Source organism: Felis catus, chromosome D2 (assembly GCF_018350175.1).
Source record: "Felis catus isolate Fca126 chromosome D2, F.catus_Fca126_mat1.0, whole genome shotgun sequence".
Lineage (NCBI taxonomy): Eukaryota > Metazoa > Chordata > Mammalia > Carnivora > Felidae > Felis > Felis catus.
Genome location: NC_058378.1, coordinates 85,395,061 through 85,411,931, shown reverse-complemented (window position 1 = coordinate 85,411,931; position 16,871 = coordinate 85,395,061). Strand labels below are relative to the sequence as shown.

General features: G+C 55.3%; 1 protein-coding gene and 1 long non-coding RNA gene across 4 annotated transcripts in view; one reads left to right on the top strand and one right to left on the bottom strand.

Moving 5' to 3' along the window:
* The window catches only part of LOC109492789, a 408,688-nt gene that overhangs the window by 159,529 nt on the left and 232,288 nt on the right, over window positions 1-16,871 (bottom strand). The window lies entirely within an intron of this gene.
* On the top strand, window positions 1,690-3,904 carry LOC123380956. Its single transcript, XR_006587432.1, has 2 exons — window positions 1,690-2,049; window positions 2,348-3,904. It is a non-coding gene; the product is annotated as an uncharacterized LOC123380956 (long non-coding RNA).

Sequence of the window (16,871 nt, the reverse complement as noted above, 5' to 3'; positions counted from 1 at the left end):
TGAACTGATGTCAGACACTCAACTGACCGCCCCAATACGTAAACATTTTTTTTTTAACAAAGACAGAAAGCTTACAGACAACAACAGCTTTCCCCCAGCCATCGGGAAAACTGGCCGCACCCCAACCCAGCCAGCAAAGGCCTGGGGGAGCCCGGACATCCACCTGTACTGGGCAGTGACAAGGCACCTCCACCCCTGCTGGGGTGTCAGCGCAGACCCGGCGGGAAGCCAGGACTCTGACCAGCTCCCAGCAGCACCCCTCCGTCCCCGGGGAGCACACAGGAGGCGAGGGGGAGTCCCACAGTGCACACTCCAGCCGGGGAGTCGGTGGACGTGTGGGGGGATCTGGAACTCTTCGCCTCCTGGCAGTGAGCATGCAGCACAGCCCCGCACCCTGGAGCCACACGTGTCCCTCCAGCATTCACCTGGTCGGTGAAACAAATGAAGAAGTTCAGCCCACTCTCCCGGGGAAGACAACCCAGCTCCACCTCTCAAAGGGACAAGCGTCAAACAATCCAGACCACCACAGTGTCGCGGATGAGGGCAACGAAAACACAACGTATTAAGAATAAATGCAATAAAATGTTCACAAGCCTCTCGTGCAGAAAACCAGAAAACTGGACTGGGAAGCGGTGAAGATGATGTAGAGAAGCAGAGATACTAACCAGGGCCGTAGAAAACCTCAAGGTCCCCACATGATCATCTCTCTTCAAATTGATCTACAAATTCCATACGAGTCCAACCAAAATCCCAACACATTCATTCGTAATATGGAACTTGAGGATTATTCTAAACTGCACACTGAAGAATCGACAACTAAGGATTTTGAAAACACTCCTGGAAAATGATAACGTGCTAGCAGGGGTAGGAGCACTTCCTTGACCAGATATCGAAACATATTATGACCCTAGAAGCATCCTGTCTCTGAGAGGGAATGGACATGTGGGACATCCCTGGGATGAGGGGGGTGCAGGCCCACCAAAGCCGCGACCCTGGGGGCAGAGTGCGAACAGCGGAATCCACTTTGCAGGAAGCCTGGCATCACCTCCAACTTGTACGTGTCCCAATCAAAGCCCCACAGAAAGGGGGCCGTAGGGGTACATCCTTGAGAAACTGCTGCCCATGCGGCAGAAGGACGCCAGAATGGCAGGATCGCGGCTCACCGGGGCCCCAAATGACCCGACGCTCCCACCAACAGTGACTGGTATACACAGACCACAGAGTATTGCACAGCGGGAGGAACAAACTAGCCATGTGCGTGGATGTAGACAAACCTCAAAGTCACAATGTCAGCGGGGCACGTGGGGGGCTCTGTTGGTCGGGTGTCCGACTTGATTTCAGCTCAGGTCCTGATCTCATGGATTGAGCCCTGAGTCAGGCTCTGTGCTGAGCACGGGGCCTGCTTACGATGTCTCTCTGTCTCTCCCTCTCTTTGCCCCTCCCCACCTCAAAATATACATACATACATACATACATACATACATAGAAATAAAACATCACAAAGTCAAGCGGAGAAATAAACAACCTCCAGACTGTATAATCACATTTCTTAACTTCAAGAAGAGAGAAACAAATGATTAGGCAGTACCCATGCGAGTGACATGACACTAGGGAAAACCAGGGGTCAAGTTCAATTTCAGGATAGTGTTTCCCAGGCGGGGAGCTGGAGAGAGGGGAGGTAACCAGGTTGGGAAATGCGGGGGCAACAGGATGACCGACTTTCCCAATGTCTAAGGACTGGGAAGGTCCTGGGAGTTGGGAATTTCAGCACTCACACCAGGATGGTCTTGGCAGACAGACAGTTGGCTACCCCACACCGAGAACCTCTAAGGTTCCAGAACATTCTGACTTGACCCTGCTTGTGTTCTGCTTCGCCGTTATTTTCTTAACTGGGTATAGCAGGTTAAATGGTGAACTGCCCCCACCCTCCAGAAGAGCTATGCCCAAGTCCTAACACCCAGGACCTGGGAATGTGACCTTACTCGGAAAAAGGGTCTTCGCAGATGTAAATAAACAGGCTCTCGAGAGGAGATCTTCCTGATTAACCAGGTGAGCCCTAAAGGCAATGACAAATGTCTCCAGAGGAGCCAGAAGAGAAGACAGAGAGACCAGGTGGCTTGAAGAGGCGGAGGCTGAGGCTGGGGACACGGATCCCACCCTGGAGCCTCCGAGGGAGGGCGGCCCTGCTCGCACCTTGACTTCTCTGGTTTTAAGCCTCCTAGTTTGTGGTGATTGGTTTTGCAGGAGCCAGAGGAAGCCAATACTCTGGGTGTATGTGTTTTAGACCCTGCTTTGTGTGTGTGTTTTAAAATAAAGAGAAACCGTTCACTCCTTCCTGTCCTTCCAGGCAGCAGCTGCAGAAGTGTCCCCAGCCACCAACGGCCTTCGCTCTGCAGTCATTTCTGAGCCCACGTTCGAAACTCCCTAATTCGGCTTCACCTGTGTATATGAGTAAGTGCATCGAATCTTCCCTGCTAGATGTAAGTAGCCTTGAGGACGCCGACCAAGCCTCGCGTTAGGACCAGGAGGCCTCACGGTGCCCAGAACAGTGTGTGGCAAATAGCAGCGCTCAGGTAACACCGATGAGTGAGTGAATGAATGAGTGTCGGCAAAACTCCACAAGGGCAACACCAGGTGTGCTGAGACCCTCGTGCACATCAGATGCCATAGGTGCCTGGAAGGCCAACCTGGTCCCTGAGAGGCAGCCTGGAGCACGCGGGCTGCGACTCCGTCAGACTGTGCTCGGTTTCTGTCCACGTGCCCAGCCCCACCGCCACGTTTGCCCGCCAGCTTCCGGCTCCGACTCCTCTTCCAGGAGGCTGGTGTCCACTCGTCAGCCATTGACATTTGCCACACCGACACTGGCCGTGGACTTGGGATCTGATCCTCAGCCTGGCTAGAGCCGTCACTCCCAGATGCTTCCCAGGCACCAACTCCTGGTTTGAGCCACGTCCCCACCCTGTCTGGCTCCATGGGGCAGCTTCTTCCTCTCCAATCTCATCAATCTGTGACCATTTGCAGACAGAGCTTCTGGAACCTTCCTGGTGCACCCCTGCTATTTCCAGGACTGGTCGCCAAGGCACGAGACCCAGATATAAACGCACCGTGAATAGGAGTGTCCATCAGAGCCCGGGCCTAACTCTGCCCAGCACATTCCTGAGACCAGCGTGCGAGGTCCAAGGCTCTGTACTCCCCATCCGCTCATGCCTGTGTCTTCCAGCGTGGGCAGCCTGTGCGTGGTTACCAGGACCAGCCGGAGTGGCTAATGGCTCACACTGCTTCCCAACAATAGTCCTTTGTCATTGATTTGATGAGGACGTCCATGATCTGACACACACACACAGCAGTCAAGGGGCTCCCTAGTCTAGACACTCCTTAGGAAACAGCAGAGGCCAATCCTGGACCTAATACCTGCCTTGCCCGACATCCATCTGACCGGCCCCTGACGGTGGGATTCTCACTGGGAGAGCTGGTCTGGGGAAACTGGGCAGGACTGGGATCAAAATTACATTCCGCCTCAAAGTTGGTGGCATGTTTCTCGGGCCCAAAGTCACTGATGGTTAACAGAGGTCCGACGGTGGGTTCCATTTCTCAGGGAAGAGTTGCTGGTGGCCGTGACTTCATTTCATGAAGGAAAACACTGGAAAGAGCCGGTGATGAGCCGAATCTCCTTTTATGAGTAAGCAAGACACACGGGGCCCCTGGGGCAGCTCCTATCACTGAATCTGCGCTGGCTTATATCTGGAGTTCTGTGACTGTTACTTGTCAATAGCCACACACAAGGGCTTAACAGTGATGGTGACCGCATCCCAACAGCCTCACCCGGCGGTCTCAAAGAGCAATTACCCAATGCCAGATAAGTACGTACAATGGCAATTAAATTTCTGTGGTGATCCTTCCTGCATATTCTTGTTTTTTTTAATTTTTTAATGTTTATTTATTTTTGAGAGACAGACAGACAGAGAGACAGAGGTGAGCAGGGGAGGGGTAGAGAGAGAGAGGGAGAGACAGAATCCAAAGCAGGCTCCAGGCTCTAAGCTGTCAGCACAGAGCCCAACACAGGGCTTGAACTCACAAACCACGAGATCATGACCTGAGCTGAAGTTGGACGCTTAACCGACTGACCCCCCAGGTGCCCCCTTCCTGCACGTTCTGATTCTGACCTGCATAAGGAAACAAGTAGCAAAAGAGAGATCCCACTGCTTACAGACATGGAAACTATGTCCCCAGAGAGTTCACCTGTAGCAGAGATGATGATTTTCCCTGGTAAAATCCATTAGAAAGGGGCATCAGGACAACAGTAGCCAAAGCCCCCTGGGTGCTTCCTAGACAGCAGGTACATGCATAAAGTGTGTTGTGTAATTTGTCTCAGTTAATCCTCATGAAAAGCCCATGCAGCAGATATCACGGCCATCCCCATTTGACAGTGGGGAAACTGAGGCAGGGAGAGACGGAGTAGCTGCCCAAGGTGGCCAAACTCAGTTTTGCACCATGGCCGTTGCCTTGATCCCTTGGGGGTTTAGCCCGCAACTCAGTGTTGCCCAAACCCTGAAATGCCGCAGCACACCTTCCCAGAACGCCTCGGGTGCCCGGCCTCCGAGAGAGCCCACAGCGATGGCAGGGGTGGTCATGCCCAGAGCCAGCGTGGGTTGGTGCCCGCGAAGCCACGGCACTGAGGTGGTGGCATGTGTGTCTCAGACTGAACTGTCCCCTCTTAGAGTCTGCGTCATCCAGCCTGGAGGCTGCCGCGGCATCCCGGGTCCCTCCCCTCACAGAGGGCCCCCGGCGGGAACTACCCACGCCCGCGGCACACACACATTCATAACCCCCCAGGAAAGGGGTCGTCCCTGGATGTCTGGGGCCAGTTCCTGGGCCTCTGGGTGCCCACCGGATTCCCTGCCCGCCCCACCTCGCTGTGTTCTAACTGAGGCTTTGTCTTACGACGCTGGTCCTTCTCCAGAGCAAGAACACTGTCTCCTCATGTAGTACTTTCCAGAGCTTAGAATGAGTCTCGGCACAGAGGAATCAAGCGTTTCTCTTACAAGAATATGAACAGGATCTGGTTAAGCCCTTGCTGTACGAAAAAATGGCTATGTGGCCGATGGAGAAAAGGGTGGACAGCGATGGAAATATTCTCTTTGTTCTCAAGATGAACTGAGACCGAAGCCACGGCCTGGCCGCGGCCCAGGCTGTCCACAGGGCCGCGGCAGACACGGCACACGCCGAGCACTCCCTGGACCCCGCCCGAGTCTCTTTATGGCTCTAGACTGACCCTGACCAGGGCTCTGAAGGCAGTGACTCTCCACATCCTCCAGCTGTGTCTGGCCACATGTCACCTCCGCCCAAGCGGAGCCCATGCACGTGCTGTGCCCCCGGGATATTCTGAATGCTTCTACTCGAAAAACCCAGGTCCCGGGAAATCGGCCCCCCCACCGCACCTGTTCCCTAAGAGTTCTCGCCGACTGGACGTCCACCTGGGGCCCCATTCCCTCTGTGCCCTCTGCACCCCCGCACACACACACCCAGCTCTGCCGGGCTGGATCGAACCAGGAGAGACCCAGGCAGCCGCGGGCGGCTCTGCTTTGCACTGGCCACAAGCCCTCGCCTCCCCGAAACCTGCCCCCGGACCTGTCCTGGCAGCAAGGGAGGCGGAGGCAGCTGAGGGCTGAGCCGTGCAGAGGGAGGGAAAGCCTCTGGACCCCACTGCTGCCACCCCCAGTTGGGCAGCCAGCCCGCCAGCCTTCTGAAGTGGGCAGGCGTCTCACGCTCTTAAGAAAGCATTCCATACGCTGCTGACCCAGGCAGAGGGGATGCTTCGAATGAGTTTCCACACTCACCGTGTCCCTTGTGCGTGCAGCACACTGTGAAATCCGCGGGACACATCAAAGAGGTCTGCAAAGTGGAAGAGAAAATCATCCTGGAGTCCAAGTGGACCGCCATCATAAACAAACTGTAACGATTTAATATGTTTATGGGCGGCTAAATCTCCTGCATTTTCAGCACACTCTCCTGCCCTTGGGAGCCATCACACAGTTCACACCCCCAGTGAACAGACCCGCCAGCTACAGAATGTTAATAGCCCGACTCCGTTGGACTCCGGATGTGTAAGTGATGCACTCCACTTTTGTAGGGCGCCATCAATGACACACAGCAGGCACACCGTACAACACAATGGGAGCGTTTTCCTTCCTGTACCCAAATCTGAGCAGTCTGCGGGGGATGTCCCAGGAGGACGTGTCCCCTGCGTGGGCCTCTAGGTTCCTGTGGAACAGGCACCAGGATGTTGCAAAGCCATGTTTCGAATCCCTCTCCTCCATCCGTGTACTAATGAAGCCGTGAGTCACGAGATATTTTCCAAAGGAACCTGCGGAAGATGCTCTGCTCTGTCTTCAGGTCCCTTCGATCATAAATTGTGCAGGAGTAGGGGGCTCATCGCCTGCCGACAGGCTTGCCCGCAAGCAGGCAGCCTCTCGAGACAGGCCCCGGGTCCGCGTGTGCAGGGGGACCGCCTGTCCCGCCAGCTGAACCAGAGTCCAGTCTGCCCCGAGCAGCAGGGAACGGGCGCTACTGTCGCCAACCTGGGCGGCCAGCGTGCCGGGAAGCAGCTCTCAGGGCCGCCACCCGGCGCGTCTCGGAAACTGCTGATGTTGGACGGGAGGACGAGCAGAACCAAATGGTTAGTGGTAACTGCGTTTCATCATGAAACTTGCAAGTTCAGAACGCCAATAAATTATTTACGGCCCAGCAGACAGCCCTACAGCCGTCACGTACATCGCATCAAGAAAGTTTCGTTCAGACGTTTCCAGCGTTTTCTGGCCAAAGTGGGGCTTCATGCACCATGCAGGGTGGGGCCTTCCCGAGGGACTGCTCTTCTGAGATGGGACGGGCTTTCTCTGAGCAACCCCCCTCCCCATCCCTCCCACCCAGGCCCCTGGGCGTCCCGTGTCCGCTCCGATCCCACACACGCCCAGCCGGGGTCAGTCCTTCCCCGGCCCGCACCCCTACCACGCCTCTCCCCCAGATGCATTTCTCCCAGCAGCTGGGAGCAGCATGAGCGCCGCTTCCCACCCTGTGGCCCCAGGACTCCTGACAGCTGAGGAGCTGGACTCTGAGTCCTGAAGAGGAAGGAAGGGGCTGCCCCCGGTGTGCCACTTTCCCGGAAGGTCCCGGCACAAACCATGGGCAGCTCAGCCGCTTCCCCCAGACAAGCATGCCGGGGCCAGGCCGCTCTCCACGGAAAGGCCGCAGAGGCACACGGCAATGTCCCTGATCACAGGCGCCAGGAGCCTCTCCACCCATGCCAGCTGCTCCGGGACCAAAGCCCAGTCGTCTCCATCCCGGCCGTGGTCGCGCTCTGGCCCCCCCAGCCACTGGCGCGTGATCCAGTGTCCTCTGACCTGGCAGATGCACCTTCTCGCAGGTCCCGGTGGGGGAAGCGTGTACCCCCCACGGCACGCCCCCACGGTGCTGCCCGGGAAGCGGGCCTGGCCGGCAGACGGCCCCATAAGTGCACCTACCGGTGCTCAAGAAACATGAAATTCTGCAAACCACATGCCCCGGGCGGTGGCAATGGCAGGTCAGGGGCTTGGGCTTCGTTCTACGGGAAAGAAGGCTAAAGACATGAGTGACAGTCACAAACCATTCCCGACATGCTTAGACATTTAGTCGCTATTTTTCAGAAAAGCACCCCCATTCCGTGTTATCGCTACATATTTCATATTATGGATCACCGTCACATGCCAGGCCCCGGGTATGTCTTGGTAAGCCCTGAAGAGAAATTATCATCCTACATGTACACACACATACATGCACAGACACATGTGCACAGACACATGCGCTCACACACGTGTACGTGTATGCATACACGTGCATACAGGCACACGTGTGCACACAGATGCACATGCATGCACGTGAAGACATGTACACACGCACCTACGTGCTTGCATGCACACGCACATGCACACCGTGCATACCTAATTGCGCACACATGTGAACATACGTGCACACACAAGCGTGTATGAGTTCATGCCTACACAAAAGCACATGTGCACACATGTACATGCAAAGTCAGACCTCTGTTTACTAGTACAAGCATGCGCACTCATGCACACACACACACGCACGCACGCACACGGAGCCTCTGGTAAAAGTGCCTGCTTGTGGCACAATTGCTAACACTGTTGGGGCTCTGAATGGACACTGCTCCCCGGAGAGGCAAGGCTGGTGCCCACACCCGGACAGGGACCCTGTGGAAACACTGACCCTCTGTCTTCCAGCCCAGCCCCGAAGCCAGGCCCGATCCCCCACCCTGCCCCACCACACACTGGAGAGAAAAGCAGCCCAAGGTTTGATTGAAACTCGAAAGAGCATCTTGTTATCTCTAGGCCAGTTTTTATTCCTCCATCTATATGGTAATATATCTCAACTTTGCTTCTTATAGAAATGTTCAAACACGCGTGAAAGAGAGAAAGCAATCTAACGATCCCCGTGGACCCATCGCCCAGGGTCCGCCCCACATCTTCCCTGCGTCCCCTCCCCTCCTGTTGGGCAAGGCGGGCAGGCAGCGGAAGTGAGATGTGGAGGGCCAGACGGCATCTGGCGCCTCGCCAGCATTTAACTAGCAGTCATTATTAGCGGCAACGGCCCTGGCTGTGTCACGTGGACATTCTGCACGGGCGGAGAGGCTGCGGCCCAGGGTGCAGAGCCTCGAAGGCCAACGCGCGGGCCCCAGGCTCTGCCTCTCATCCCGTGACCCCGCTGAACTGGGCAAGGCGGCTTCGTAGCCTGGAGGAACCCTCCCCCCCCCGACCCTGCCACTTGCCTCTCTGGAACCCTAAGACACGGTGCGGCCAGTATTTGAACTCTGAACCATCACACTGAGAAACAAACACCCCAGAGGCATCATTTTTGTGAGTTTAGCCAGCAAGTGTCTGAGAAGAAACTTTCGTTACGTCTGGAAGTCTCCTTTTTCAAACCTTGCTTTTTAAACGCCACCTTTGCCTCTAAAGGACAGGACCTGGTTCCTTGGAGTCGGCAGCAAGGATGTCGCGTTAGGCCCGCCTGGCTCCCACGCGGACTGGGTCTTGCCTCGAGCGTGTTCTGTGCACGAAGTACGCAGCTCGCGGCTTGCACAGGCGTGTGGTCAGAGGAGAGGAGGCCGCACCTCACAAACGTAGTCACCGGGGGCCACGCGTGCAAACGCCCCAAGTGTCACCCCCAGCCCCCTCCATCCCCTCACAGCCCCTGGTCACAGGTCTGGCCATGCGCGTCCCCCTCTGGGCAGGTCAGAGCTGCTCACCGAGAACAGCCACCTGCCGCTGACACGCACCAGGGAGCAGGTGGTCCGCAGAGACCCCTGGAGCTGCACCGAGCACGGCGTCCTGGGACTCTCCAGGGACACTACAATCACGTCCCCGGTCCTCCAGAGGTTGGTGGCCTAGCTGGGAGTGGCTTCAAAGTTACAGATCAGAACCTGAGCCGGGGACAGTACCCCACCCACTGCGAACCCCGAACAGCGGAAGGGTAGCGTTGGAACCTCGTGCCCCAGGGGCCCCCGTGCCCCGCACCCCCATGTCCCACGTGCCCTACACCCCCGTGCCCCGTGGGTCCCATGCCCCACATCCTATGCCCCTCGCCCCTGTTGACACGCTCCATCCAGAGCCAGATAACAAAGGGCAAAACTCCCAAAGATGATGTCTAAACTCAGCGGGCTGTGCCATCCACTCTCTCCTGCTCCTCTTTCTCCAAGCTCAGGCCTCTCACGGTGTTTTGTTCCTGAGGGTAGCTAGGAGAATTACGACAGCGCAGCTGGGACCCGGGCTAGAGGAGGGGCAGGGAGGCTCAATGCTCCCGGATTAAATTAAATGAACCATAATTTGGTGTTTCCAGCTATAGAGCGAGCGCACTCCGGGCATGCGCAGGGGCGTGCGTTTGCTGTCCCAGACTTAACTTCCCTTAGAAAATGCTTTGGCACATAGTCTGCCCAGCCCTGACTCCCCTGCCATCCGTCCCCAACCGGCAGGAGCTGTTATTCTGGTGTGAGCAGGTGCCTGGCACGTCACGCAATTCCCCAGCCAAATAAAATATTCAGTAAACGCTGGGTGTACAGAATCATAATGTTACCCATTGTAGTGGGGTTTCACCTGGCTCAAACACCATTCCTTAACCGCAAGTTCTTTCCCAGCGATGTGTCCGACGACATTACCTTTCTCCCCATGGCTGGCGATCGCTCATCGGTCACGACTGCGTCCCTCTTCTTAATGACAGGCTTTACAAAGTGACAGCTGGATTAGCGTTGAGTGGCCGTTTCATTCCCAGCTCGGCCTTTGTACAACTTCCAAAGAATGTTTAAAATTCCTCCAGTCGAGCCGTAGGCTACATGTGAATTTTTTAGGAAAGTAAACAAAAATTGTGACTTCCATTTGGGAATTAGTGAGGAATGAACAAGTCACAGCTTGGTTTTAAAGTAATGGCTCGGGAGCTGGCATTGGCAGGCGCTGGAAAGCGCACCCCAGGCTGACTTGAGAACAGACCTTTCTCTCTAGACGAGTAACTGTCGGAAAGCAAAGTGGGGGGTAAGGCAAAGCAAGTGCGTCCTGCGTGCAGCGGGCTGCCCTCTGCAAGCTCACACAGGCAGAGCCAGGGCCGGTCAGGGACGTTGAGGGGGGGCAGCACCCCAGGCCAGTACGTTTAAGCCCTTATAGACAGTGCTCCTGTTCTTACACGGTTACTCCTTTTCTATAGCAAGTTACACTCCTGTGACTGGTCCTGCTCTTGCTTTTGTAGGTAACAGCAGACAATGGGGCGGGAGCTCCCAGCCTTGGCTGCACACTGGAAGCAGCTGGACAGATTTAGAAACACAGGGGCCCAGGCTTCACCCCAAGGGGTCTAACTTAGTTGGCCCAGGGTGTGGCTGGCTTCAGCAGTGTAGTTCAAAGGCACAGCCTAGGTGCAAAGTCCTTGGTTAGGGGTGGTGTCCCTGGGACACCGAGTCTGGCAGCAAAGGAGGAGGGACAGTGGCAGAGGAGAGACAGACAGAGAGAGAGAAGGCAAGGAGGAGAAGGAGGAAAGGAGGGTATAGCCTGGGAAGCAAGATAAACAGCCTGGACCACGGGACACATCCCCTGGGGAACAGAAGAAAATGTCCTGTGTGTGCTTCGTGCCTGAGAAGGACATAAAAGGAACAGAAATTCAATAAAAAATAGTCACTCAAAGGCAAGATTATAAAACAAGAAAATAAGATGAGAATGGAAATTGTAGACTCCAGAAAACAGATTGACCAAAACACCATCATTACAGAGATACTGTGTGAAGTCAAAGCATCCAGAGAGGAGCTACACACGACTCGCAAGGACGACGTGGAAGAAAGACCCAGAGTGCCAGGGAGGCTGAGGAGGCGGGGACAGAGCCAAGGAAGAGAGGTGGGTCTTGGGCAGCAGTAATCAAATGTAGGGAGAACTGGCTTCCCCAACATGGAGAGCCCGACATGTGGAGCCCACGGGGTCAAAGACAAAAGGAAAGATCTCATAGAAATATTGTGGGAATCTACAGCCCCAAATCATACCAGGTTTCAGGATAAGATTATACAGAACAATCTACAATAAGACACGTACTGTTTAAGGCACTGATTTAAGTTTAAGGAAATGATTCTTGGGGCATCCAGGTAAATACAGAATTCACCTGCCAAGGTCAGCGCTATGGAAACAATGGGGCCCTCACCCGAGGTTCTGAGGGAGGATGCGTGGCTCCAGCCACACTGTCCCCCGGCCGTAAAGACAACAGACAGTAGACTCACAGACACAAAAGATTTCGGGAATGCACAACCATGAGGAGCCCTTCTTGGGAAACCTGCTCAGAAACAAAATCCAGCCGATGGGAAAGACAGTTCCGGCACAACACCCACACAGGCCACCAGAGACGGTGGGGACTCAAGCCGTCCTCAGAAGAAAGCCGTATGGAGGATGGAAAGGGACAGACATTCCCAAGCTCCCACGGCTTCCGGGAATATGGTAACTGGGGTTCTTCCAGGGAAAAATCACCGGAAGCAAATCGAACCAACTAGGAAACGAATAGAGACAATCTAGAAACAGGGCGGCTTTCACTGAAAGGACTGGAGGTGAGGGGCGAGCCCACTGAACACAGACCCCAGCCCAGACATGTGTGGGAATTAGCCACACAGCGAACGCATGTGGTGGCAGCTTCGGCGTGTTAACGTCACAAATGACAAAAGCCTGACGTGGAGGCATCTCTCTGGATCTGCCCTAACAGAGAAGCAGCCAATAACCGGGAAACGAAAACATGTAGTTTGGACAATAGGACTCCAACCTGACCATTCTGCACAAGTCTCTTCATAACCTTGGGGCCATCGCTGCATCACCAATATCTCTTTTAATTAGAAATATCTGAATATCTGAGATCGGGGCACTGACTCTTGATTTCAGCTCAGGTCATGATCTCACAGTTTGTGGGTTCGAGCCCCACGTTGGGCTCTGCACTGACAGTGTGGAGCCTGCTTAGGATTCTCTCTCTCCCTCTCTCTCTGCCCCTCCCCTCCCTTAAAATAAATTGGAAACAAAAGTTTAAAAAAGATATCTGAAGTCAGCCGTCTCTTCGAGTTTCCTTGCATTTCTTTTACCTTCATGCAGAATTAAATTAAATAATTAAATATATATTCTAAAAGATAAAATATGTGTAGCATAATCTCACCTTAACTTAGAGCAAGCTCCCTGCACCAGCCACCTGACCCAACACGCATCCTCCTTCCTTCCATGCACACCTGTGCAGAGAGACGCTCCCCAAAGATCTCAGACATTCCCCAAATGTCTACCGACTACACGCAGGAAATGGGCAACTGATCAGGGCCTTTTCTCACTTCCTTATGCACATCCTCTTTATTCCATACCTTTTTAGAAGATTATACATTATCGTTCCAAAGCCAGAAAGTTAAAAAAAAAAAAAAACCAAAAACCTTAGAAGTTTCCAGAAGATGGAAACTATAAAACCCATTTGTTCCATTTGTCTCCACGCTGAGCCCCCTCCCGTCTCCCTGAGGCCCCCTTGAGCCCAACACCTCCCCCAGCCTGCACCTCCCTTCCTCTGCCCTCAGACAGTGAGCCCCCCAACCCCAACAGAGCCCAGACTCCGGGAGCAGAGGCTGGCCGTTGGAACCTGTCACCACTTCCCACACACTCCCTAGCCACGGAGGTCCTCTCTCTCTATCCCAGGTACCAGGGAAAGCGATCGGCACAAACTAGACGCTTCAGTGAAAGTTGATAAAAAAAAAAAAAAAAATACAAGGTGATATTATGAAAACTTTATGCCCGTAGAGATGACAACGTAGCTGGAATTATCGTCTAGTCAAATTCAAAACACAAAACTGATACGGAAAATGCTTGCTAAGGGGTTTTTGTTTTTTGTTTTTTAATGGAAGAAGAGCTTCCAACAGAAAAACAACTGTGCACATGAGTGCAAGGAGCCTGATCCTGAGGAGCGAAAACAGGGCGCTCTAGACGGAAGGACACAGAGCAACCTCACTTCGGGTTCCTGCCCTGTTCCTGGCAGCCCCCGGTTTCCCTACTCTGGTAAGACGGAGCGGGGCAGACACAGGTGTGGCTGCATCCTGGGACAGTCTCTCGTCTGTCCAGATCCAAGTTCAGGCTCAGAAAGCAGTTCTGGAAAGACTTGGGGCTAAGGGACATACTAGAAGACCCTAGAATTGGGGGAGGGGCTTGGGCGGGGCTCCCCACAACAGGCCCTCAGTTTGGGGTCCTTGCTTAGGGGGCCATCTGGGCTGGGGGAGGGGCACTTTGCACTGCTGAGCACCGTGCACCCCTCTGCCACCTGGCAGCGTGCTTTCATACCCGAGATAGGACGGGTCTGGAGAGCAGGGCGCCACCTCGAAGGGCTGGCTTGGGTGGAAATGGAAGCTCATTTGGTCTCGGACACGAGGGGGGGTAGGAGGGCAGAGTCTCATTTACAAGTTCCGGAATAGTTCCTCCGTACCGGGTCGGACTGTGCCCTCGCAAGAACTCACGTCTACCCAGAACCTCAGAACGTGACCTTATTTGGAAACAGACTCTTACCAGGCATTCCGTATGGGTTAGGGTGAGGTCCCACGGACCAGGGCGGGCTCTAAATCCAAAGCCTGGTGTCCTCATAGGAAGAAGAGAACAGAGACACACACAGAGGGAAAGGCTGTGTGACACCGACAGAGATGGGAGGGCAGCAGCCACCAGAAGGAAGCCGGGTGAGAAGGAAGGACCCTCCCTTTTGGGTGAGCCCTGGCTGAGGACACCAGGGGCTCAGATTTCCGGCCCCAGAACGCGAGAGAGTCCGAGTCTGTTGTTCTAAGCCCCCTGGTCTGTGGTCCTGAGTAAGGCAGCCCCACCACACTCCTCTACAGGGAGACTCCTGGAGTCCCCTGAGTGTGGGGGCAGAGGGAAGAGTCTGAATGTGGCGGCTGGCTGCCACGAACCGTTTCCTGCCTCTCCTATCACCGCTGTGCCCTCGGTCCCTATTTCACTCAGCCCACCCTCCTGGACAAGTTCTAGAACTTTCCCTGGCATGTTCAGCTATCAAATTCCATCGCAGGCCAGGCTGCTTCATCTCCCACCTCCATGTGACATGAATGCCACCCCAGGTGCCCGCCTGGCCCTGCGGTGGGGGTCTGGGCACGACCCTATCTTCCCACCTGCCTGGAGCCCCCCGGAGCAGCAAACCCTCCCCAGGCCCCTCAGCCCTGCAGTGCAACTGGCCCTCCCCGCTTTCAGCACCCTCCTGAACACCAACAACTCTCTGCCGGGCCCCCGATCTCCTCAGGCCTGGGTCCTGGACACAGCTCTGGGCAAAACAGGCCGGCGGCAAGAGACCCGGAGCTGGCCCTCCCCTGGGTTCCACCCAGCACGCACTGGCACAAGTGCCTGGACCAGCCGAAAGCTTCCGTCTCCCCGCTCTGCTGAGCTGCCCTCATGTCACAGGCCAGCTGCGGCCCAGGGACAGGGTGCGTGGGGTGTGTGCCCCTTCGAATGCACGGGAGGAGGAAGTGAGGGCTCACAATGACCCCCCACCCTGCTCTGACTCAGCGGCCTGGAGGCAGGAGGGCACGGGCGGGGCTGATCTCTGCGCTCACTTGGCGGAGGTTGTGTGCACCTGTTGCCCGCAGCCTCCACTGCCCTGCGCTGGTAGCCACGCGGGTGACAGGCCTGGCTTTCTGGGGGTAGGCGCTTGGCTCCCTGCTGTGGGTTGAATTGCGTCCCCGGAAAAGATATGCTGAAATTCCCACCTCTAGGACCTCAGCACGTGAACTTACTTGCAAACAGGGTCTTTACAGAGGTAACCAAGGTAAGATGAGGGTCCCTCATCCAGTGCGCCCCACGTGATGAAGCCCCGCCCCCCCGGAGGCTGTGAACAGATGCTCAGAGACCAAGCGTGAGGACAATCGGAGGGGCACAGGGGTGCCAGCTGACCCGCGCCTTCTTGCTGGTATCGGCTGCTGGCTTTTAGTAAATGCGAGTCTATTTGTCAGCTCGGTGCAACACCGCCCTCAGCCCCCCAGGCAGGGCCACCCCACCGACTCAGCAGTACCGGAAAGCACGGCGTCCTGACGTGTCCAGAGCAGCGCCTGAAGCAGCCGTGCAGGCTCCAGCAGACCCTCCAGAGGAGGGAGAAGCAAAGAAGTCTAGAGGCAGAGACACCTGGCGGGCTGTGAAGAGCAAGACCACCCTCCAAGAAGACTAGCTGTGGCCGCCAGCCTGACACCCACTGGGCCCACGAGTGGCCGATCATGCTGATGAGTCCCTGTTCCCGAGAACACAGATCTGTCCCCATATGCCTACCGTGGCCTGGGCTGGCCGGATGCTTTCAGCCAGGGTTCACAATCGCCTCCTCTTTTCTCCCTAAATATTCTTTTTCCGCTCCAGTCGCTATTTCCAAACGACCGAAGCCTAATTCCAGCAAGCATCTTTACTTGTTCTTGAAGCAGGACTATTATCACCGGTGATGTGTTCGGGGCTCCGACCTTCCTTGCTGCTGGGGTTGCCCCTCCTAAGAATGATGGGGGGTGATGCAACAGAGCTCTGCGTTTGACGACCCTGCATTCGGGACAAAGGTGGGAAAGGAAAAAGGCCCGGAAAGTATTTTTCGACACGGGACTGGGGAGCCAGATGGGAACAGGCTGGAGAGAGTCAGAAGCCTTCGGGCCCCTGCCCAGTAACTAGGTCACCTTACCAGAGTCACCTTTCCTACCTGACTTCCACCTCCACAAGCGCCAAATGAGGCCAGAGGGCTGGGTGATCGTGTGATTTTCTTCTACAAGCAGTCGGACACGAGGCCAGCACTTTCTCCCTACTCAGCCCTACAGGAATTCAAGAAACCAGAGAAGTGCCGGGGACCTCACTGCGAGCTGAGATGTTCGACCGGAGATGTGACGCACGGTGTCCCCGTCGCTACCATCCAGAGAGAATTCTCCCCGTGGAGCAGAAGGCCTTTAAGGCGTTGACTGAGGGGCCCTGCCCAGCTGCTGGCTGACCATGATGTATCCTCAGCAACCTAATTCTCGAGACCTTCCCTCACGGTCAGTAGCCTGCCTGCTACCACCCTACAGATGAAGATTCTGAGGTTCCGAGTGGATCTGTGACTTGTCAGGGTCACACAGTTAGAACCAAAGTCAAGGCCACTCCAGGGCCAAACCCTACCCTTTCTGCCCCATCAGGTTAAGCCCACATAGATTTATTCTTATGATTATGAGCATAATTATGATCAAGGATTATTATAAGGATGATTAGAATCATACTCAGAAGAAGGACAATGCACACACACGGCGAGCTTGAACAGAGTCGGGTGGAAATGGCCAGCACGAAGCTGTGCTCCAAATG